General features: G+C 41.3%; 1 protein-coding gene across 4 annotated transcripts in view; it reads left to right on the forward strand.

Annotated features, from left to right (window-relative positions):
• Positions 1–1142: 1142 nt before the first annotated feature.
• Positions 1143–18765, forward strand: part of ADD1 (adducin 1) — a 74412-nt gene continuing 56789 nt past the window's right edge. For 3 of the 4 annotated variants that reach the window (XM_082609658.1, XM_082609662.1, XM_082609660.1), the window contains exon 1: positions 1143–1286. The gene's annotated coding sequence lies outside the window, so the exon portion shown is untranslated. Of the gene's footprint in view, positions 1287–1901; positions 1956–18765 lie in introns of those variants that run through there. The other variant, XM_082609659.1, reaches the window with a different exon arrangement.

Here is an 18765-nt window from a genome sequence, read left to right on the forward strand (position 1 = left end):
TCTTCCTTCCAGCAAGCCCCCTCTGACACCTCTTGCAGTCCAGGCCTTGTTGCTGGGTGCAAGGGAAACAGAAGTGATAGATGCAGAATTGTGGAGTCTTGTCAGAAAAGTCTTCTGAGAAAAGCCAGTGTCCAGGAGGTCAGAGGTCACTGTCTGTTATCCATAGACAGTACCCCCGACCCTCTGTGGACAAGGCCAAAGGGAACCCTGCTGGGAGGGAAGGCCTGGATTCCACACTATTCTTCCACTGCTCAGCTCTGGGCCTCAACTTTCTATGGGTATAAAGGGAGCTAGCCCATATGTCTCCCGGGTCTTTTGGGGACTCGGATGAGACAAGGAGGGGCAATTTGGGGGCAGGTGCTGATGTGATCTCTAGTCTTGCCTCCAGGTCACTGGCAGGTGGCCTGGTCTCACCAATGCCCTCGTTCTGCAGCAATGACTGTGCTCTTTCAAGCAGCATCAGCAGGCCAGGCTCCAGGCATCAGGCAGCGTTGGCGTAGATGGAGCCTTATCGGGATCCACAGGTCCCGCTGTCCTGGCCCCGCCCTGGCTGCCAGCCCGGCCCCAAACTTTGCCCGTGGTCCCGGGCACCCTGGCAAGGGCTTCTGGATGCAGACCAGCACAAGGCTGGGCACAGGGGGCAGGGTCCGTCCGCTGGAGGAGTGGGCGAGGCGGGCAGGGAGAGGCCCCCAGCCTCAGGCTGAGCAGGGCCTAGAAAATACCCTTTGGTAAGCTCTCCTGCGCATCGCACGAATCTGGCCCGCAGGAGACCTCCACGAGCCTGACCAGCAACAATGAATGAGTGACGGAGCGGTTCTGGGTGAGCGGGCGCCGCTGGCACGACGGCCCGGCCTGCTTCAGCGACGAGGCATGAGGGGCTGCGACTGGCCGTCCCCACACTTCGGACCCTGCTTCGTCCGCAGGGGGCGGGCGCGGCCCCCGAAGTCCGTCCCCGGAAAAGCGGTGGCCAGAGGCGGTAACCCCTCCCGCCCAGGACCCGCCCCACCACTCTCGCCCGCTCTCAGCCAATAGCAGCAAGCGTTGCTGGGAGGTGCAGCAAGGGCTGGGCCTATGGGGTGGTGCGTTGTTGGGTTGCGGCGCCGCAGGCCGCACCCAGCTCGGGCTTCTGGGGCTGTGCGGAGGGCTGAGGGGGCGGGAGGCCGGGCAGGCCGGTGGGGGCTGCCGGCAGGGTACTGCGCGGCGGACAGGGGGCGGAGCCGGAGCGGACGGGCGGCGGCCGCGCTCAGACCTGGTAGCCTGCGAGCTGCCCGCGATTCGACCCTGAGGTGAGGCCCGTGTGCAGGACGGCGGCAGGCCCGGGGCTCCAGTCCGGGCGGCGGGGCCTGTGGCGGCGGCGCGGAGGGTGGAGGCGGCCCCGGGGGGCCGTCCTGGGCGGGCGGGGGTGGGGTCCCCGCCGTTCGGCCGTTGGCCTTGACTGGCGCAGAGGGGCCGACGCCCTGCAGACCCTTCGTCGCACGGGCTGGTCTGTGGGAGCGCCTGGGCAGCTCGTCGGTGGACTGGGTGGTGGGCTTCGGGCGCCCGTGTGGGAAAGGAGGATCCGGGCCGGACGTTGGGTCAGCGCGTTGCTCGCGGCCGCCGGGTCCGTGGCCCGCAGGGCTGACGGCTCCAGGGTTCGAGCACTGACGCAGACAGACGCGGGCATCCGGATTCTGCCTGTCTGCTCTCGTTTTTTTGAAAAAACGACAGCTTCTGCCCATAGAGAAAAGCCACATCTGCCTACGGATGGTAATAGGGTTGTCCTGCAACTTTATTAGAGAAGGAGCTGTTGGTCATCTCGCCCTCTCCTTCCTTTCTTTTTCGTTTCTTTTGGTGGGGCGGGGGACGGGGTCAGAGGGTCTCTGCCTTTAGCAATTACTTTTATTTTTGCTCTTGTAATTCATGGCTCAAGATATTTTACAGGTCTTTGTGTTCACTTCATGCAGTCTTACCTTAAAGTAAGTATTTTGGTTAACCTGCACCGGCTGGTGGTGTGACCATATGATTTTATGCCTAAATGACATAAAGCAATTTGTCCTATCCCCAAGAACCAAAAACATAGCTGAGAGCGGTGTGCAGTGCTGATAAGTTGTTACAGAAAGGTTTTTTTGTGGGTGAAAAATTGGTTAAATCTTAATGGGGATAGGAAGTAGGCTGCTGTCCTCTTTGCTGAACACATCAGTAGAAGCCCCCAGTGAAAACGAGTCGGAGTCGGTGAGCTGGGATTCAGCAGGCACCAAAGAGGGGAGGGCATCGCAGGCAAAGAGGGTGAATTGTATGAGGGTGGGATTGTAATAACTGCAGTCTTTAGTTAATGGGCAAGTGCCAGCCCACGTGTAAATTACTTTTTAAAATCCAGAATCTTAGTATTCTGACTGGGTTAAACTAGAATAGTAAAGGTTTTTTTTTTAGCATCTTTATTGGAGTATAATTACTTTACAATGGTGTTTTAGTTTCTGCTGTATAACAAAGTGAATCAGCTATATGTATACATAAATCCCCATATCTCCTTCCTCTTTGTGTCTCCCTCCAACCCTCCCTATCCCACCCCTCTAGGTGGTCACAAAGCACCGAGCTGATCTCCTTGTGCTATGCGGCTGCTTCCCACTAGCTGTCTTACATTTGGGAGTGTATATATGTACGTGCCACTCTCTCACTTTGTCCCAGCTAACCGTTCCCCCTCCTTGTGTCCTCAAGTCCATTCCCTAGTAGGTCTGCGTCTTCCCGTCTTGCCCTTAGGTTCTTCATGACCATTCTTTTTTTGTTTTGTTTTGTTTAGATTCCATATATATGTATCAGCATTCAGTATTTGTTTTTCTCTTTCTGACTTACTTCACTCTGTATGACAGACTCTGGGTCCATCCACCTCACTACAAATAACTCAATTTCGTTTCTTTTTATGGCTGAGTAATAGTCCATAGTAAAGTTGTTTTTTAAGGAAGTGGATGGTTTTGGCAGTCCCAACTGCTTTTCAGAGTTTTGACGTGGGTTACAGCAGGACAAGTGGTACGATTTGTTTTACTGCTTGTGTGGTTTTAGTTACAGAGGCTCACTGAATGACAGGAATCTAAATTCTGCCCAGTCTCCAAAAGGTGGGATAGTTTCCTTTCTAAAATATAATTTATACAGCTCACCGTTTCTCCTTTAACTCTTTGATGCTATCCGATATTGGTAATGTTTTGTTTGGTATTCAGTTTTTTGTTATTTATTTTACTATAAAAACTGTTTCTTTAGATCGGTTATTGGTTTTTAGTTAGTTCTTTCAAGGAGTCCTTGTATTGAATCAGAAAATACTGAAATGCTTTAAAAGATACTTTTAAAAAATTAAAAATAATCAAATATCCAGCCAGTGTTAAAATTCTATTGATCGTCATAATTTTTAACAGTTTGACAATTAATATAAAAAAGACATTTTTATTATGTGAAACTTAGAGTTTAACTGGACTTGTTTATTTATTTATTTTGAATTTTTGAATTTTTGAGTTTTATTGTATTTATTTTTTTATACAGCAGGTTCTTACTAGTTATCTATTTTATACATATTAGTGTATACATGTCAATCCCAATCTCCCAGTTCATCACACCAGCCCCACCACTTTCCCCCTTGGTGTCCATATGTTTGTTGTCTACTTCTGTGTCTCTATTTCTGCCCTGAAAACCGGTTCATCTGTACTATTTTTCTAGGTTCCATATATATGCATTAATATATGATATTTGTTTTTCTTTTTCTGACTTACTTCACTCTGTATGACTGTCTCTGGATCCATCCATACTACAGATGACCCAGTTTTGTTCCTTTTTATGGCTGAGTATGTGGACTTGTTTATTTATTTTTACATGTTTAATTCTTCCCACACATGTAGAGAGACTAGTATAGTAAACGTCTCTTTACCCTCATCCAGCTTCAGCAGTTATTAACTCATGGCCAGTTTTGCTTTATCTGTACCCCCAAACCCAGATGTCATATCATTTTAGCCGTTAAGTATTTCTGTATGTATATCTATGTACATTGTTTTTTTGTGGTACGCGGGCCTCTCACCGCTGTGGCCTCTCCTGTTGCGGAGCACAGGCTCCGGACGCGCAGGCTCAGCGGCCATGGCTCACGGGCCCAGCCGTGCCGCGGCATGTGGGATCTTCCCGGACCGGGGCACGAACCCGTGTCCCCTGCATCGGCAGGTGGACTCTCAACCACTGCGCCTCCAGGGAAGTCCATGACTGCTTTTTAATGAACAGTCAACACAAATATCTTGTCTGATAATGGCGTTTTCTTCTTTTTTATAAATTTATTTATTTTTGGCTGCATTGGGTCTTTGATGCTGCGTGTGGGCTTTCTCTAGTCGCAGCAGGCAGGGGCTACTCTTCGTAGCAGTGCGCGGACTTCTCATTGCGATGGCTTGTCCTGTGGCGGAGCGCAGGCTCTGGGTGCATGGGCTTCAGTAGTTGTGGCTCCTGGGCTCAGTAGTTGTGGCTCGCAGGCTCAGTAGTTGCGGTTCACGGGCTTTAGAGCACAGGTTCAGTAGTTGTGGTGCACGGGCTTAGTTGCTCTGTGGCATGTGGGATCTTCCCAGACGAGGGTTTGAACCCGTGTACCCTGCATTGGCAGGCGGATTCTTAACCACTGCGCCACCAGGGAAGCCCTAATTTTTTAAGAGCTTATTTGTGAGAAATAATGTTCATGGCAAATTATTAAAGGCCCATCTGTTCCCTTAAAGCAGGAGTTGACAGACTTTCTGTAAAGGGCCAGATAATAAATATTTTAGGCTTTGAGGGCTGTATGATCTCTGTTGTAACTACTCAGCTTTGCTGTTGTTGCATGAAAGCAGCCATAGATGATATGTAAGTGAATGAGCATGACTGTCCCATAAAACCTTATTTATGGTTGCTGAAATTTGAATTGATTTTCATGTCTATCATATATTTATGTTTCATACAATTTTTTTTAGCCTTTAAAAATCAAAGCTTGTGATCCTTATAAAAACAGTGGGCTGGATTTGGCATCAGGCGGGGCATGATTTGCTGATTTCTGCCTGGAGTTTAAATTTTATCATTAGGTCAAATTAGACATCTGCCTCCTGGACTTAGTTGTTTTGTCTGCCAGTGGACTTTCTTTTGTTGCATCCTGCTTTGGTCTACAGTAAGGAACTATGTAGGAGAAATACTGTCCTGAGATGCCACATGGTATTGGTTGCAGGGCTATGATTGGGGGCTTTGTCCATTATGATAAATGAAGTAAAGACTTCACTCTTCAAGAAATCTGCTTTACTCTTCTTTGAGTAGAATTTTCAACTTCATTATTCTAGTTCTATGCCAGAATGAATTTTTATGTTTCATGTTTGTCCTTTAGTTTAATATATTTCAGCTGTGGTTCCATAGTAAGAGCTACTTGGAGTTAGAAACACCTGGTTACACCTAGTTGTATAACTTTCTTTGCCAAATTAATATTTTTTAATTTAATTTTAATTTTATTTTGGAGTATAGTTGATTTACAATATTGTGTTAGTATCAGGTGTACAGCAAAGTGATTCAGTTATACATATACATATATCCTTTTTTTTCAGATTCTTTTCCCATATAGGTTATTACAGAATATTGAGTAGAGTTCCTTGTGCCATACAGTAGGTCCTTGTTGATTATCTATTTTATATATGGTAGTGTGTATATGTTAATTCCGAACTCCTAATTTATCCTTCCCCCGACCTTTCCCTTTTGGTAACCCTGAGTTTGTTTTCAAAGTCTGTGAGTCTGTTTCTGTTTTGTAAATAAGTTCATTTGTATCATCTTTCTAGATTCCACATATAAGTGATATCATATATTTGTCTTTGTCTGACTTGCTTCACTTAGTATGATAATCTCTAGGTCCATTCATATTGCTGTAAATTTTGCCAAATTAATCTTAAGCTAGCATTAAACGTGGCCCAGAGGAAGAACCCAAGAAATGGCAAAGCCCCTTTCCTACCCTTACCTCCATCACTTCCTCCACCTCTTATCCTTGGGCACATCACTTCCCTTTTTCTGAACTTCAGTTTCCCCATTTGTGCAGTGATGATAATACCTTCCTTAACTACAAAGAATTTGTATGATGATTAAATGAAAAAGTACTTTGTAAGTGATAGGTGCTGCTCAAGTGTGTGATTTATTATCACATATTTAGAATATACTTGGGGGCAAAAAGGAGAGAGGAACCATTGCTAATGGTACAGTAACTTCTCTTAAATTCACCCCCAACAATTATTTATCTCATGCCTTTTGGGTGTGAAACATTGTACTGAAAAAGCAGATGCTATACATATTGTAGATCATCTTGCCAAATGAGATGATACTGTTTGAGAAAATGTAATGCTTGTAATTCAGAGGTGCCGTTGCCACAGAAGCTTACTACACAAAATTATAGATTTGAGCCAAAGGTCTGGAAACTCAAAACCTTGGGGTAAAATCTTTTAGTTTTACTCTAAAGATGTTGCTTCACTGTCTTTTTTAAAATAAATTTATTTATTTTTTGGCTGCGTTGGGGTCTTCGTTGCTGTGCGTGGGCTTTCCCTAGTTGCGGCGAGCGGGGGGCTACTCTTCACTGCAGTGCATGGGCGTTTCATTGTGGTGGCTTCTCTTGCTGCAGAGCACGGGCTCTAGGCACGTGGGCTTCAGTAGTTGTGGCACATGAGCTCAGTAGTTGTGGCTGCGGGCTCTAGAGCACAGGCTCAGTAGTTTTGGCGCACGGGCTTAGTTGCTCCGCGGCATGTAGGATCTTCGCGGACCAGGGCTCGAACCCATGTCCCCTGCATTGGCAGATGGATTCTTAACCACTGCACCATCAGGGAAGCCCTTTACTGTCTTCTTGCTTACATCACCTCCTACAAGCAGTCTGCTGTCCTCCTTATCTTTGTTCTTCTACATAACGTGTTTTTCTTTGGCTGCTTTTAAGATTTTCCCTATCACTGGTTTTGAGCAATTTTATAGTATTTTGATGTGCTTTTGTATTCAGTAGTTTTTTTCATGTTTCTTGTGCTTGGGGTTCATTGAGCTGCTTTCTTGGATCTGTGGGTTTATAGTGTTTGTCAAACTTGAGAAAATTTTGACCATTATTTTTTCACGTTTCCTTCTCCATGTTGCCTTTGAGGACTCCAGTCCCATTCATGTTAGACCATTTAAAGTTGCCCCACAGCTCACGGATGTTCTGTTCATTTATTTGTCTTTGCCCTTTATGTTTTGTTTTGGTTGTTTTTTGTTGCTCTGTCTTCATATTCACTACTCTGTCTTCTGCAATGTTTAATCTATCATTGATCTTGTTCAGTGTAATTTTTCATCTTACATGGTGTAGCTTTCATCTTTAGAAGTTCAGTTTGTATCATATTTATATATTTCATTTCTCTACTTGAGATTTTGAACATATGTAATACAGTTGTACCAACTGTTTTAGTGACCTTGTCCACTAACTTTAACTTCTCTTTCAGTTCTGGGTTGGTGTGATTGATTTATCTCTTCAATATGGGTCATATTTTCCTGCTTCTTTGCTTGTTGGGTAATTTTTTATTGGATTCCAGATGTCGTAAATTTTACATTGTTCGGTTCTGAATCATTATTTCTTCCTATAAACGTTCTTAAGCTTTGTTCTGTTACGTTAGCAGTAGGACTTTAAAATTTTTCCTGCGTTGGAGATGGTGAATGGCAACATTTTCTTTTTCTTTTTACATATATTAAATTCCTAGCTTCCTTGAGCATCTAAAGTCAGCGAAACGACAACAACAGCACTTTACCTTGAATCATGTATATCAGTTTGTGTTTTATTTTCCCCCAATGCTTTGGCAAGTTAGTTTGGCAAGTAGAAGGGATGTCTTTTTTTGACTTTCCTATCGTCTAGGGTTTTAAAAATTGAATCTAAGATTTGGTTAAGTAGCAGACAGATTAAACATGCTAATACTTGCTTAGTTTGTTCAGTGCTTGCTGGCTAACACATGACTCCTTAAAATATTTAGGTTATCTTAATATAGCATAATATTAAATTTTAACAAAACTGTTTAATAGTTAATGCTCGTTCTGACCTTCTGCATGCAGGAAACTTGAGTTGGAAGGAATGAAGGGAACCAAGTTTAACTCAGTTTTGCCCTTTGAGCTTTATTTATTCCAGAAATACCTTTTTAAACAAGTGTTATGACTAATGTATAATCTTGTCTTTGATATCTGTTAGCTTCAAAGTGTTGAGCATATTTTGACATGATTTTGTATGAATTTAAGCTACATAGGAAAAGAATAGCATTTTTAAATACAGTAGGACTGGCGTGTGGAGGACACTTTTTTTTAAAATTAATTAATTTGTTTTTGTTTTTGGTTGTATTGGGTCTTCGTTGCTGCTCACGGGCTTTCTCTAGTTGAGGCGAGCGGGAGCTACTCTTCGTTGCAGTGCGCGGGCTTCTCATTGTCGTGGCCTCTCTCGTTGCAGAGCATGGGCTGTAGGGCGCGGGCTCAGTAGTTGTGGCGCACGGGCTTAGTTGCTCCGTGCAATGTGGGATCTTCCTCGGCCAGGGATTGAACCCGTGTCCCCTGCATTGGCAGGCGGATTCTTAACCACTGCGCCGCCAGGGAAGTCCACTCAACTTTTAACTGAACAGTGTCTTGAGAACCTAGTCTGCCAGAATAAAATGACAGTAATTTTTAAAATGTTATTTTGCAAGCATATTTTCCATTCTGTAGCTTTCATTAACTTGCAGTCCCATCTCTTCACCTATAGTTATTGAGCACCTACTATACACTGGGTACTATTCTGGGCACTGAGCAGAGCAGGGAATGAGACACATTTTCCTTTCTTGGGAACTTATATTCTAGAAAGAGAGGTTAGGTAATAAAGAAATACTGTAATGTCAGATAGTAACAGCTGCTGTGAAGACCATGGAACTGGTTAAGGGAACAGGATAAGGGAATGGAGAATGGTGGCAGCAAGGATCTGTTTCAGATTGGAGAGGGAGGTAGGCTTGTCTCAGGAGGTGATGTTTGATCAGAGATCGAATCTGTGTGCATTTGGGGGAAAGCATCTGGGCAGTGGAGACCCGTCTCACTGTACATGGTTTCTTGTTGCCTGTTGGTGGGGGCAGGCCATGTAGGCTAGACATCTGGAAAAGAAAACCCTCGTGGGCTGTGAACTAGATGGGGAAGCAGAGCAGGTGCTGTTTGCCAGTTTCCCTATACTTGTGTAATGCCTGGCACTGGGTAGTGTAGATATGAAATTGATTTTTTTGGTGGAGCCCATCTAATAATGACAAAATTATTATTATTATTGGTAGTGTCATAATTAAATAATCATTAAGTTTAATAATAGCCACAGTTAATTTTTATTGAGCACTCCATGGGAAGTATCGTTGTTGTCCCATTTTGCAGACGAGGGAGCTGTGAGACAGGTTAAGTATTATAACTTGCCCAAGAGCACACAGCCAGAGTGGTGGTGTGTACATATACCTCCTTTAAAAAATAAATTGTTACGCATAATGATATTGATTTTGCTCCTCCTTAATACATCTTGGCGAATACTTAGTAGCAGCACACATAAATCTATTTCGTTCTCTTTAATAGTCTCAGGTATTTCGTCTTAACAGTACAATTTATTTAATCACTGCTATATTGATAGGTATTAGTTTCCAGATTTTTACTGTTGTAAACTTTTTCAGTTAATATTCTTTGTCTTTGGGCACTGTGAAGTATATCTGTAGATATAGTCTCAGAAGTGAAATTGCCTGGTTCAAGGATATTTGTACTTTTAGTTTCCATAGCTGTTTCCAAATTACCCTCCTAAGGAGTTATGCCAGTTTATATCCCCACCAACTACATGTATTCCCCACATAAGAAAGTGTTGACGTGTAACATAGAGGTAATCACAGTACCTATTTTACACAGTTATTGTGAGGATTAAATGAATTAAATGCATAAAAGCTACCTAGTAAGTGGCTGTTATATATTATTAATGTAATTATTAACCATGTTTCTGAACCTTATTACCAAAAATATTATAAGCCTAGGAACTGTTTCAGGAGGTTGGAAAAGGGGGTTTATACAACTGACCGTATATGCTCCCCAAATACTGTCCCCCTTTCAGAACAGCTTAGCTCTGCGTCGAGGCCTTGGGAGCTGTGGGGGCCTGGGAGCTTCAGGCTGATGTGGGAATTGAGCCCGCAGGCACATGCGGACAGGACTGGGGTGCCCTCAGAAGCAGCGCACAGTGGGTGTTGACTCCACGTGTGCCTCCACAGCACCCTGCAGTAGCAACCTTCAGTGTTTCCATGGGGAGGAGGAGGCCAGCGCTGGGAGGCACCTGTACCGTGTCTCAAACACTTTGTTCTCCCCTTCTCTTCATCTGATAAGGCTTAGTTTAAATTTGCCTTGTGCACTAACTTACGGAGAATGATTCTGGGAGCTCCTCAGCAAAGCAGACGTTTTTTCTCATCCGCATGCTGTTGCTTGAAATGTCTTATGGAGGAGACAAAGCAGTGTGGTGGTAAGGAATGAGCAGGTCTTCAGCCAGAAGGTGCGAGTTTACTGCAGGTTCACTGAGGGTTACCCAGCAGTGGGTGGCAAAGTCACTTAACTGCTCCCAGCTTCAGTTCTCTCTCACAAGATGAAGCAGTTATAAGATGCAAAGGAGAGAATGTTGTGAAAACCTTTTGAAAATGCAAATGCTGGAGAACATATATGTTCACACAAAAATTGGTATGTGAATGTCCGTAGCAGTATTACTCTTAATAGCTGAAAAGTGGAAACAAACCGGTTAAAAAGAATGAAATACTGATACGTGCTGCAAATGGATGAACTTGGAAAAGGTTTTGCTAAATGAAAGAAGCCAGAGAAAAAGGTGGTAGGGGAGGGGAGGAATAGGCATGGGGACTGACTGCTAATGTGTGTGTGGTTTCTTTTTGGGTGTTGAAAAATGTTATAAAATTAGATCGTGATGATGGTTGCACATCTCTCTGAATATACTAAAACCCACTGAACTGTATGTACACTTTAAGTCAGTGAATTTTATGATATGTGAATATATATCAGTAAAGCTGTAAAAATGCGAATGCTGCATTAGGCATTTTATTCTCACTGAAGTAAGTTAGTTGTCAACTATTGGTATAATGCTGGGTATTAGGGATATAGTGTCTGGATGCAATTTGCCACTCAAACTGTGTAGCCCTGGATCAAGCTGGTGAAATTCTCTGAACTCATTTTTTTCTTCGGTTGAAACAGAAGTAGTAAGAGTAACAGTCTTGTCTAACTAGAAGTGTTGTGAGGCCACAGTGAGAGAACTTTTGAATGCATATGGTACATAGGTATGCTGTCAGTGTGCATTTCCTTTCCTTTCTTCCTTTTCCAGTGTATAGATCAGGGAGAAGCAGATGTTAAGTGGGAAAGGCACAGAAAGGCAATAAAGAGTCCTGTTTACTAGCTACTCCCACTCTTTTTTTTTTTTTAATAAAGCTGTGTGCAGAGATATTTTTGTTTTGTTACAGCTGTATGTATTTGCGGCTTAGCAAGAACTTTGTGGTTAAGCCGTGCTTTCCAAGATTAGAGAATGTTTTAGTTAATAGGCCAACCTTGTTCCCAGGTGATACCATTAATCAGGTTATTATTGTATAGAGCTTCAGGCAAGAAGGGAGGGTAGAAATGATTCTTGAGTCTCATAGAATGAACTCCCTTTAAGACTGAGTGTCTGCTTCAGTAGGAGAGATGTGAAGGTAGTCTGTCCATCTTTAGGGGAACTAGATGACCCCTCCATCCAGATACTCTCTATCTCAGTTTATTCTGAGAATCGTCCTCAGGAACTGAAGCACAACATACATTGACAGTGTAACCACTGGGAATGTCTCTGACCTAGGATGTCTGGAATATTGAATGTGCTCTGTTTTCTGCATAGGGTGTTTGATTAATTGTTTTGGAAAGCAGGGAATTTCTTCAGGGAAACATTTCTTTTCCAGCTTTTCATCAAGGGATAATAGTATGAATTTTCTTTGTCTCTAGTTTGTAAATGACAGTGGTCACATTTAGGAGATTTATTAATTCACTGAACTTTTAAAAAGGCCTTTAGTGTGCCAGGCATTGCACTGGGCGTTGGGAATCAAACATAATAAGAACACAGGTCCCACTTCATGGGCTCTTGGCTCTTCAGGTCAGACAGAGAGGAAGCCCATGAGGGTGAGTACACAGGAACTCCTGCTAGGGCCTTCTCTGTAGGGACATGAGGTAGATCTCTGTTAGAGGTGTCCAGATCACTGAGATGTTTCATATCACTCACTCACAGTTATTTTTACCATTTCTATTTTATAAAAATCAAGCTAGCGGTTTTAAAGTATGTTTTACTTTTTCTTGGTGGATAGTTTTCATTTTGATTGCTTTGTGATGCACAAGGGTGAAGTAGAATCCTCATGAAAACAGTGCAGATTTTGCTGACTACAACTATGGAAGGTTGCCAGTACCTTTTTCATAAAATGAGTTACTTGTATGTTATTTCAGCTCTTGACCCCAGATTTTATTATGCTGTGAAAACAGCCATGACATCATCTTTTTTTTTTTTTTTAAGGCACAAAGGAAAAATCCATTTTTTGGTATGTTGCCTTTCTTTTATTTTTTAATATTTATTTTTTGGCTGCATTGGGTCTTAGTCATGGCACATGGGATCTTTCATTGCAGCGTGTGGGCTCTCTTGTTGTGGCACGCGAGCTCAGTAGTTGTGGCCCATGGGCTTAGTTGCCCCGCAGCATGTGGGATCTTAGTTCCCCTACCAGGGATTGAACTGGCGTCCCCTGCATTGCAAGAGGGATTCTTTTTTTTTTTTTTGCGGTATGTGGGCCTCTCACTGTTGTGGCCTCTCCCGTTGCAGAGCACAGGCTCCGGACGTGCAGGCTCAGCGGCCATGGCTCACGGGCCCAGCCGCTCTGCGGCATGTGGGATCTTCCCGCACTGGGGCACGAACCCGTGTCCCCTGCATCGGCAGGCGGACTGTCAACCACTGCGCCACCAGGGAAGCCCTGTTTGCTAATTTTTTGACTGCTTTGCCTGTTTCAATAATTGAGCGATGTTTTGGTGTTAATCTATCCATTATGGGTTAATCTATCCATTATGATGGTAGACTTGTCAATTTTTCTCTGAGTTTTTATAGTTTTTGCTTCATATGTGTTGACACCATTTTAATAGGCATATATATGTATCTTCCTGTTGAATTGAAATATTTTATCGTTATTTAGGATAACACTTCCATTCTAGAGTAATGCTTTTATTTTCCATGGTCTTTATTGTCTCACATTAATATAGATACTCCAGCTTTTTTTTGGTTGTTGTTTGCTTGGTATACCTATTTTCATCCATTTACTTTCAAACTTTCTATGTTCTGTTCTTACGTTTTATGGGGATGTTAGCTTTTTTGTGGCTGCTATAACAAATTACCACAAACTTGGTGCCTTAAAAGAAGAGAAATTATTCTCGCACAGTTCTGGAGGCCAGAAGTCCAATATCAGTATCACTGAGCCAAAATCTGTGTTGGAGGGGACATACTTCCTCTAGATCTTCTAGAGGAGAGAATTTGTTCCTTGACTCCTATGGCTGCCAGTATTCTTTGGCTATAGCTGCATCACTTCAATCTCTGTGTCCCTGATCAAATTGTCCTCTTTTATGTTTGTGTAGCCAAATCTCCCTCTGCCTCCTTTTTGTAAGGATACTGGTGATTGCATTTAGGGTGCACCCAGATAATCCAGGATAATCTCACCATTCCCAATACCTTAATCACATTTCCACAATCTTTGCAATGTAAAGTAACATTTACAGGTTCCAGGGATTAGGACTGATTTCTTTGATGACCATCCTTCAGCCTACTACAATGGGTATTATATCTGGCTTTTAACTGGCATAATACATTTACATTTATTGTGATTCTGATAAATGTGTACTTCTTCTGTCATCTTACAATTTGTCTTCTATTTGTAATTTTTTTCCCTGCACTCTTGCCTTTTTGAATAACCAAGTTGTTTTGTTTGTTTTTCATTATGTACTTCCTTCGTTTGGTTTGGAAATTACATACTCTATTACGTTCTTTTAGTGGTTGCCCTTGAAGTTTTACCATGCATATTTAACAAAGTGAAATTAATTTCATATTCCACTACAAGAGAAAACAAAGATGTTAAAATACTTTAATTCCAGTTAAACTCAATGATCAAGTTACATGCTACTCAGATCCAGTATTTTAGTCTAGCCTTTTTTTTTTTAGCCTCATAAATTGGATAGCATCATCACTATATTTTTCAAAAACATTTTTAGATTTACTTTCCCGTTTAGCAATTTCTTTACTCACGATGCTTATTGCATTTCTCATTTTTTTCCTGGGATCATTTTTTCTTCTTTAAAAGCTCCTTTACTATAGGTCTGTAGGAGATACCTCTGTTTTTGTTTATCTGGAATGACCTTATTTCACACACATTCTCGAAAGATAGCCTTGCTTGGTATAGAAATCTAGATTGACAGTTATTTCCCTTTCAGTAGTTTCTCTACTTTTGTTGTTTCTGTTACAGGTTTGCCAATAGTCTAATTGTGATTCCTTCATAGGTGATGTCTGTTTTTCCTCTGCTTTTATTTTTTTTATTTTTTTAAACATCTTTATTGGAGTATAATTTCTTTACAATGGTGTGTTAGTTTCTGCTTTATAACAAAGTGAATCAGTTATACCTATACATATGTTCCCATATCTCTTCCTTCTTGTGTCTCCCACCCTCCCTATCCCACCTCTCTAGGTGGTCACAAACCAACTAGCTAGTCTCCCTGTGCTATGCGGCTACTTCCCACTAGCTATCTGTTTTACGTTTGGTAGTGTATATATGTCCATGCCACTCTTCCTCTGCTTTTAGAAAAAATTGTTTTGCCTTAGCTATTCTGCAGATTCATTACAGTATTTATGAGGCATGGATCGCTATTTATTTTGCTTGGTATTTGTGGATTTGTGTCTTTCAGTTATGTAAAATTGTCAGCCATTCTCTCTGGATACTGACTCTTTTCTATTCTTTATTATCTCTGCTTATAACTCAGTAAATATGTAGTAGATTTTCTTATTCTGTCCTTCATATCTTTTCTGTCATAATTTGCATCTCCTTGTCTCTCTGTGCTGGTTTCTGGATAATGTTTTTCAAATCTGTCTTTTAATTCACTGATTCCTGTATGTAAACAGGAATCTCTCTCAAAGCTGTTATTAATTCATTAGTTGATTAAACTTTTTTTTTCAAATTATTTCATTTCTAAAAGTTCTCTGTGGTTTCTTTTTCAGCTCTGCCCATTTTTGGTAGTCTCTGTGGCTTGTCGTATTTATGATTAATTTTTTTAAACATTTCATACATAGTTATTCTGTGTTCTGTGTTATAATTCTAGTATTTGAAGTCTTTGAGGGCTTGGACCTATAATTTATTTTTTTCAATGCCTGTCACTCATGGAGATTGTTTTTGGGTTTACTGAATTTTTGACTTGGATGTCTATTTGGTTGATCTTAATCTGTGGAAAAACCTGGGGAGTCAACACTGAGGATGTTTTTTCCTGAGAAAATTGTATTTACTTCTGCTGTGAGCCAGGGTTATTCAGCCTGAGACCACTTCCATCCCCTTACAGAGTTCAGCTCATCAGCTCCTCCTTTTTTGCCTCTACCAATGCAGATTTTTGTTGTTTGATCTCTGGTCATGTCACCTTCTGTGAGTGATTTTCTAGTTTTAGTCTCAAGGTTTTGGCTGCTGTTGTTGTTGTAGTTGTTGTTTAGCCCTTGGAGGTTTTATGTATTTCCTACTTGCAAATAACATTGGAAAATAACATTATGGACAATCTTATTTGAGTGGTAGGGCCTCACATATTTCTTACTTGAGATCTCCAAGTGGTATTTATTAGTAATGGAAATAGTGGTTGTGTATTGGTTTAAAACTTAAGAAAAGCATGTTTAGTATGAGGTGATTCTAAAATGCACAGTTAGAGTTCAGTGGAGTGAGTGAGGTTGATGTTCTTGGTACAGGAAGGAGCTGGCTACAGGTTGGCCAGCATATGAGACTTGACTAAAGTCATTTGCTCAGTTTTGTCATCTGTAAAATGATCAGGTGGCTTCTCAAGCTCTTTCTGGGGCCAAAAATGTATACTTCCAAGGTTTCTTCTTACTGCTTTTTATTTCTATTATATTAATTTAAAAAGCATTATTTAAGATCTGTGTTCAGAGCATTGTGTTAGGAATTTTGGAAGGAAAAGCATTGTAATAACTGCTGCCTCAGTAAGCTTGCAGTCTAGGAATTGTATTAAAAACTGACAATAAAGAGCAGTGATATAGTCTGTAAGAGGGAACTCTAAAAAGTGGTGTTGCTGTGTGTTCCCTGTGCACATATCGAGGAAGACGGTTAATTAGGAAGACAGTTAATTAGTGCCCGTCATAGAATGTTCTTCCAGTGTTCTTTTGAAAGAGCTTCAGTTAGTCTTTAATGATGCTGCTGCTGCTTATAATAATAATAATGACTGCCATTTATTCTATTGTTTACTGTGTGCCAAGCACTGTATGAAACTTTTGACATAAATTAACTCATTTAGTCTTTTTTTAAACTTTATTTATTTATTAAAAATATTTATTTGGCTGCGCCGTGTCTTCGGTGCAGCACACAGGATCTTTGTTGCGGCATGTAGGCTCTTAGTTGTGGCATGTGGGATCTAGTTCCCCGACCAGGGCTCGAACCCAGTCCCCCTGCATTGGGAGTGTGGAGTCTTAACCCCTGGACCACCAGGGAAGTCCCACCTCATTTAGTCTTAAACCAAGGAAGTAGCTAATAATACCATTCCCATTGACAGATGAGGAAACTGAAGCATAGAGAAAGGTGAAATGTGCCTAAGGTTACGTAGCTAGTAAATGGTAAACTGGGATCAGAACCCAGGTAGCTTGGCTTTAGGGTCTAAACTCTAGATATGAATTGAGCACATTTATTAATCAGTTAGCATTGAGAAGCTAATGGAATTTTGATGAAGACCCAAGCCAGATTCTTTCTGTACCAGTGTTATCTCACATATTTTGGAAATATAAACAGGATAGGGTGCATTAAAGTTCACTTAAATTTGTTCAGTTGAACAGATGGTTGGTTGACTTATCTTTAGTTGCCTCACCCAGAGTTGTTTTCAAAACCACACCCAAGTCTCTTTCAGTAAGTTACAGTACAGTATTGGTTTAGGGATTGAGTTAGAGTGAGAAACTTCACTTATTAATTTGTGCTCCATGTGTTGATAGAACACGATAGTTTTAATAAAATGTTACTTTTAATTAAAATGATGTTTTTTAACTTTTAGTTGGTTAAACTTAATGTTCTTAAAGTTTTTGAAATGAACTTTTTTTAGCCTATTACTTTTACATCCTCATCAGATAATAGATAATTAAAATATTTCCTGTTTATAGGGTACCCACTATGTGCCAGACATTGTGCTAGATATTTTACACTTATTGTTTCTGATTGCCCCAACAACCTTGGAACATGACTTGAGTATATTTTATTACAAATGAGGGAACTGAGGTGGAAAAGGTTATAGGATAGATGACGAGGCAGTAGTGGGGTGCTGCTGGTGCACAGTTGGAAGGTTCATCAGTGGGGCCTGGTGGGGGTGAAGAAACACACCTCTAGGTTTCCAGGGAGAAGGGATTATTGGCAATGAGATAACTGGAAGACATTCATCAAAATAAATTCCAGATGGATTCAGGAGAAATGTTTAAAATTATAGAGACTGTAGAGAAAAAGCAAAGTAAAATGTTTTTCAGAGATAATGCCTAAAACTTTCTTGGAAAATTTTATTAGACATGTGCCTAGGAAGCAATGATAACTTTCTCTTTAAAAGGAGAAGAATTCAAAGGAAAAGGTCTGCAGACCTAAATATGTAAAATGTTAAAATATTTGCTAATTGAAAAATAAAATTATAGAAGGTAATATAGTCTGGGAATGTCAAATATGATAAAAGGTCAGTGTAGGTATACTATTTTTTTCACATTTGTAGGAATAAATAGATCAAGATTTCAATAGATAGATAGGTAGACAGAGAAATTAATAGACCCTATTGGAAATTTCAGATGTAAATAAACATATAAAAAACATTCATTCTTACCTACTGATCAGAGAAATGCCAAATAAAGCAGCTACTTCCGATCCATCAAAGAAGGGAAATTTTTCTGATACCTCTGCTTCCTTTTCAGAGTATGTGAGCCAAAAAGGAAGTGAAACTTTATATTTAATCCTAACCCATTTGGAGGGTTTCTTTTTTATTTATTTATTTAGTTAGTTAGTTGCACTGGGTGTTAGTTGTGGTATGCAAACTCTTAGTTACAGCATGCATGTGGGATCGAACCAGGGATCGAACCCGGGCCCCCTGCATTGGGAGTGTGGAGTCTTATCCACTGCGCCACCAGGGAACTCCTTGGAGGGTTTCTTATACTGTAAACTTGCCTTTCCAATGTTCCACTGTTTCGTTTAGCAACTGCTATTTGAGCTCCCACTCTAGGCAAGGTCTTGCAACTAGGATTTTCTAAAAGGGTCACATTTTGGGGGATATTTATTTTATTCATGCTGTTGCAGTTATTTGAGAGTGCTTTGCATTTTTATTGGCTTGTTAAGATATGCTGTAGTTTTTCAGAAATGTTCTGAACTGTTGTGTGGAAATCATTTTGAAGTATGTCATGATTTTGGCACCAGAGGAGAATTGCCTCCCCTAAGTAAATGAAGCATTATTATTCATTTGAGGCTTGGGTTTGAACACTTGACTAGATGGACCATT

This window comes from Mesoplodon mirus (genome assembly GCF_964341445.2).
Source record: "Mesoplodon mirus genome assembly, chromosome: 2".
Lineage (NCBI taxonomy): Eukaryota > Metazoa > Chordata > Mammalia > Artiodactyla > Ziphiidae > Mesoplodon > Mesoplodon mirus.